The 6000-nt window shown below is 39.1% G+C and overlaps 1 protein-coding gene across 2 annotated transcripts in view; it reads right to left on the reverse strand.

Moving 5' to 3' along the window:
• LIN54 (lin-54 DREAM MuvB core complex component) overlaps positions 1-5180 on the reverse strand; it is a 78061-nt gene extending 72881 nt beyond the window's left edge. For both annotated transcript variants that reach the window (XM_074275559.1, XM_074275557.1), the window contains exon 1: positions 5018-5180. The gene's annotated coding sequence lies outside the window, so the exon portion shown is untranslated. The remainder of the gene's footprint in view (positions 1-5017) is intronic.
• Between the last annotated feature and the right edge of the window lie 820 nt (positions 5181-6000).

Here is a 6000-nt window from a genome sequence, read left to right on the forward strand (position 1 = left end):
GAAACTGTAGACTATTTTTGATATATCAGGTTTCCAAGTTTGCAAAACTTTTTCAGCTTAGAGACACTATAATTGATCATCAAAATTCCATCTAAAATTTTTGAAACACTTCTTTTATTACTTAAAGTTTGTATGTAAAGTTATTCTTTCTGAGAATGCAACACACTATCCATTTCTTAGTAGCAAGTTGATAAGACAAGAGATTTGGGACAAAACGTACATTTTCAGAAATGGCCAATGTGTTGAGATTTCATTTAATTATATACTCTTTTGGATTCTATTTGGAGAGTTGAAAGGGAGAAACAGAGATGATTGGGAGGGGTAGGTTTAGGGAGAGAAAGGGAAGAACATCAAAGAAACACTTTTTAAAAAGTACAAGAGAGGGGGCAGCTAGATCTATCAGTAGATAAGAGTATTGGCCCTGCAGTCAAAGGACCTGAGTTTAAATCCACCCTCAAGCAATTAATGCCTACTGTATGATACTAAACAAGTATCTAACCCTAATTGCCTATCAAAACAAAAAACACTAAACCAACATTAAACTCCACTCATGCCCCTACAGGAAAGTATAAAAGAGATGAGCAGGGCCATTTTCTTCCTATCTTAAAATTTACACTTAAAAAAAAAAATTTTTAATTGTATTCAATAGTTCAGTTTCACATAAAAATCCTCTTTACTTTGCATGTACTTTTTGTTGATCTCTTAAATTTCTCAGTGCAAAGGAAATTTATTTTAAAGTAAAACTAGGTGTTTCTACTGGATTTGTATTCCAAAGATATCTTAAAGGAGGGAAAGGAAACCACATGAGCAAAAATATTTGTGGCAACCCTTTTGTAGTGGCAAGTAACTGGAAACTGAATGGATGCCCATCAGGTGGAGAGTAGCTGAATAAGTTATGATATATGAATTCTATGGAATATTTATTATTCTATAAGAAATAATCAGCAGGATAATTTCAGAGAGACCTGGAGAAACTTAAAGCTAGGGCATGATACATGCCAACAGCAAGATTATAAGATGATCAATTCTGATAGATATGGCTCTTCTAAACAATGAAATGATTCAGGCCAATTACCATGATCTTATGATGATAAGAGCCATCAACACCCAAAGAGGAGGACTGTGGGGACTGAGTATGAATCACACATAGCATTTTCACTTTTTTTGTTGTTGTTTGCATGAATTTTATTTTCTTTCTCATTTTTTCCTTTTTGATCTCATTTTTTCCTGTGCAGCAAGATAATTATATAAACATATATGCTTATATTGGATTTACATATATTTTTACCATGTTTAACATATATTGAATTACTTGACATGTAGGGGAGGAGGTAGAAGGAAGGGAAGGAAAAATTGGAACACAAGGTTCAATGCTGAAAAATTATCCTTGCATAGTTTTTTTGGGGAAAAAAAAGCTTCAATAGAAAAAATTTAAATTTTTTTTTAAAGCTAGTCTTTATTGGAAAATGGTCATGGAAAATATTTTGCAAAAATTTTAAATACATGTATGTTATGCCAAAGATGGTAATCTTAAGTCCATTTAAAACCAATATTTATCCGTCTAAAATTTTATACTGCAACTAATGGGCATGTATTTTGATTTGTTTAATCTCAAATTTTATAGTCTATCCATATATTATAATGTTAGTGTCTTCTCTCTGAGATTACCTTCAATTCACCCAATTGTTTACTTTTCTCCTCTATTAAACTGTGAGTTCCTTGAAGGCAGAAGCTATTTTTGCCCAATTCTTAATATAGGGCCAGAAACATTAAGCAAGTCCTTAAAAAAAAAAAGAAAAAAGTTAACAGACCTGCTACAATAACTTAAAACTTCCTTTTACAAAATCTAACTTGTCATATAATTATTAATAGGATATAGCACATCGGGTATTGAACAAATTATAATTCAAGGTCTGTCTATTTATAAAATTTATTAACCTAAGAAAAATTATATGCGGTTACAATTATTAAATGATGACCTTTGAGGCAGGACTTTCATTTGTTCAGAACCTTACTTTCTTGGACATAATAAACTTCACATGGGGAAGCTTCCTCTATTCTATCAAAACAGATCCTTCTACTCTTCAGAGTTGCCAGGGGTGTTGAAAAGTTAAGAGACATGTCTAACATCACCTAGATAAGAGTTATGTCAAGAGTTGGGATTTGAATGAATCTGGAGCTAGCTCTCTCTATACAATGCCTGCAGGCCATGTCTCTTCTATATCAGTCTCAGATTCCAATAATTTTTAAGTAAGACATCACATGAGACACTACGTTTTCATTTTTTTCTTTGTATCACCTGCAAATAACATAGTAGGAGCTGAAGAGATGAGACGGGACTAACACTCCCTTTCTGTTTTATCTGTTTTCTCTTGGGCTTGATACAAATGTGGCAGCAAGGAAGAAACAGCACAAGTTATCCACATCTCCATGAAGAAGCTGGAGTTTCAGAAACAGTGGGAGGCATTAGGAATAATATAGGAATTTACATATTTGTACTTCCTATACCATGAAAATCAACGTTCAACCTGGAAACTAAAAGTGTGCCATCAGGGAATGGCTAAACAAATTGTCAAATATGAACAAATTGTGCTTTCAAAAATGATGAAATAGTTAAAAAAAAACAAACAAAAAAAACTAAAACTAAAACTGGGAAGACTTCTATGATCTTTAGGAAAATACAGTCAATCAATAAAGAATAAGTGCCTACTGTGTGTCAGGCACTGGATACAAAGAAAGGCAAAAGACAACTCCTGACTTCCAGGAGCTCAAATTTAATGAGAGATAACACATAAAACAACTTTTACATACAACAATTGGGAGCCATTGGGGTTTGCTTGAGTAAGGAGTGACATGCCTCCACCAGAGCTTTAGGAAAATCACTTTGGTGGCTGAATAGAAGATGGACTGAAGAGACCTGAGGCAGGCAGACCCACCAGCAGCTACTGTATAAATAGCACTGTAATTGTCTGAGTATGAAGTGATGAGGGCCTGAATCAGGAGGTGGCAACCTCAGAAGAAAGAAGGGAGTTATTGTAGAAATGTTAAAATCAACAAGACATGGCAAAAGATAAGAATATGGGTAGGTGTCTGGTCTGTGAGGACTGCACAGATGGTAGTGTCCATGAAAGTACAGGGAAATTTGCAAGGGTGAGTTGGGGGGAAGGGGAACATTGTGAAGGAGGGTATAAATTTGGTCATACTGAAGATGTCTTCATGACATTTGGTTCAAGACAGGCAATCGGATATGCAAGACCAAGGTTGGTCAGGAGAGATTTTAGGACTTTATTTAAGAATCATCATAAAGATAACTGAATCCATGGGAACAAGTGAAATAATACAGAGGGGAAAAGAGCACAGAGTCCCTGTCACCTGAATGAAGACCCAACAAAGGAATCTAAGGAGTAATCAGGTAAAATGAAAATGACAGAACTAAGATAATTTACCTAATGAAAACATTATAGAGGGGAAAAAAAAAACTTTCAAAGACTTTAGAATTGATTAGTAGAACCACCAGTCTAGAGAACTGAAGATGAATCATGCTACCCATATCCTTGCCAGAAGTGATAGACTTAAAATACCAAACAAGACGTAGTCTTAGACATGGACAATAAAAACATTTGTTTTACTGGGCCACATGTATTTGCTATAAGGGTTTTTAAATTGTTCAATGAAAAGAGGGACATGAGAGAGATAACAAAAGTTCATAAATACCAGCAAATTGAAAAAGTTATGTCCAGATGTATATACATATGATATACATATACAAACATTAGGATATAATTTTAAAAATAAGTTTCATAGTACACACAAATCTAAGTAGGACATTTAGTATATTAGTAAACTTGCCTGTTTCCTTTTTATGTATCTAAATTTCCTCTACAACTCATAGGATCTGATCAACACATAGAAATTTATTTAAGTTAGGAACATCACTATAATATTTACTAAAAATTTACCCTCAGAAATCACATTTAAAAAAAAAAAGGCATCTTGAAAAAAGAAGCAAATTCTACATCAGATTCACAGTTCCCTGTCCAACTCTCTCTGCTGTTTTCCTATGATAATAAACATTTAAATATCACTGGCAACTAAAGCAGTCTTTATAATCTAAGGAGAGCAGCAATAAAATAAATAAATAATGCAAAGGTAGTTTAACTTGTAACTTCTTGTGGACTAAGAAACTGGATGGAGATGAGTCAAATAGCATGAGGCAGGCAAAGATGGATTACAATCTGCAATACTGGGAAAGAATATCTATATCATTGAACTCAGATCTACTGGAACATATTTTTTTCTACTAGATATAATTACTGACTAAACGCCGAACTAAATGAATTTCAGGAAAAAGAGCAATAGAATAGACTCTCAGGGACCACTACAAATAAGTGTTGAAAAATTTAATCTATAAGCTTTCCAGAACTATTCTTAAAAGGAGCAAAGTGGGGACATACTTGTTAAATGGCCCTTAGACAATTACCTGGAGAAGAGTGACTTGTATAGGTTCTTTAGATAACATACATCATAAAAAGCCAAACCTTGCTCAACTCTCCCAACCAGGCACTGACCTGCCAAAACAGAATAGAAATCGAGGTACCTACTTATCTAAATTCCCTAAGCGTGTTCCTAGCTAAACAGAGGCTTCAGCTCCCAATCCAGAAGAAGACACAAGGTCTGAGCACAAACGCTTCCGTTGCCCGGGTGCACTAGAAATGTCAGCACCTCAAACCCGACTCCGAGAAGCACAGTCACCCTCCAACACCTTCCCCCCCACCTCTCCGCCGCGCACTTGACGTCCCGCTCCCCAGCCAACAACAACACGCACAACAGACCGCAGAGATCTGCGGACGCGGGTGCTCGGAGCGGCTCCGGCCGCAAGACGTGGAGTGAGGGGTCCCAGCCCTTCAGCCCGCCCGGCACGACGCCGGCCGGGGATCAGGGCCTCCAGCCCGGTCCCTTCCGCTCCGATCCCCTCCCCCTCCACGCCCGCCCGGCAGCGGCAGCGCGTCGTCCTCACCTCCAGGCAGCTCGGACCGCGGGCTCTCCGGTGGCCCGGGCCGGCAGCTCGCGGCGCGGCCGGGCTCCTCCTCCGCTGTCGCCGCCACCGCCGCCGCCGCCGGGATGTCAGGGGCCGGGATTGGATTTCGAAAGATCCGCCATTTTCACGTCGTCATCAGAAGCGCGGCGGCGCGACGGCACGGCGGCACGGCAGGCGCGGGCCCGCGGAGGCTCTGCGGCGCCCCCTGCCCCCAATCCCAGGACACGCCCCCCGCGCCAACCCCACCCCCGCGCCGCGCCAACCTTCAAACGCGCCGCGGGGCGAGCCCTTGACGCCGGCCGGGCGCCCCGGGCTTTTGTTTGGCAATCGGAAACTGCGCGAGGCCGGGAGGCATCTCCCGACTCAAACTTCACTTTTCCCGGTGGGGGGGGGGGGGGGAAGTCAACCTAAGCTACGGGCGTTTTTTGATTACTAGTTTACTAGTTTGCTAACACCTTTTAAGTATAGAAATTTCCACAGTCCCCAGGGAAAGCGGCCCTTCTCCCAGGCTTCCAGGTGGAAAACACCAGCTCCAGTTGGTAACTAGGAGAAGTAGCGAGACCCAAGTATGTCTTCGGCAAATGCGGATTCAAACAGATATGATCACCAAAATCCTATTTTTAAAATGCATACTTCAATTTCAAATGATCAAAGTCTCCAGTCCATTTCCGTTTACTTAATTCAATTTCTACTTATAAAACTGGCCATAGTGGGCCATCACTGTTCCAATACTCGGTGTGCTTAGAACCTCAAAAAAATTGTAAACCTAGTTGCCATCTGATCCAGTAGCTAAAATGTAACTGTTAACATTGTTTAAAAAAAAAAAAAAAAAAAGGAAATTGGTCCTGAGCTTTAATTGACAAACATTTCCGTAAGTATCAAGTTCTAACTTAAAACATAGATTTGCTACCGACACAGAAATAAACAAATTCTCTTTATTATGTCAATTCCCATAATTAGCC

This window comes from Sminthopsis crassicaudata, chromosome 6 (assembly GCF_048593235.1).
Source record: "Sminthopsis crassicaudata isolate SCR6 chromosome 6, ASM4859323v1, whole genome shotgun sequence".
Taxonomy (NCBI): Eukaryota; Metazoa; Chordata; class Mammalia; order Dasyuromorphia; family Dasyuridae; genus Sminthopsis; species Sminthopsis crassicaudata.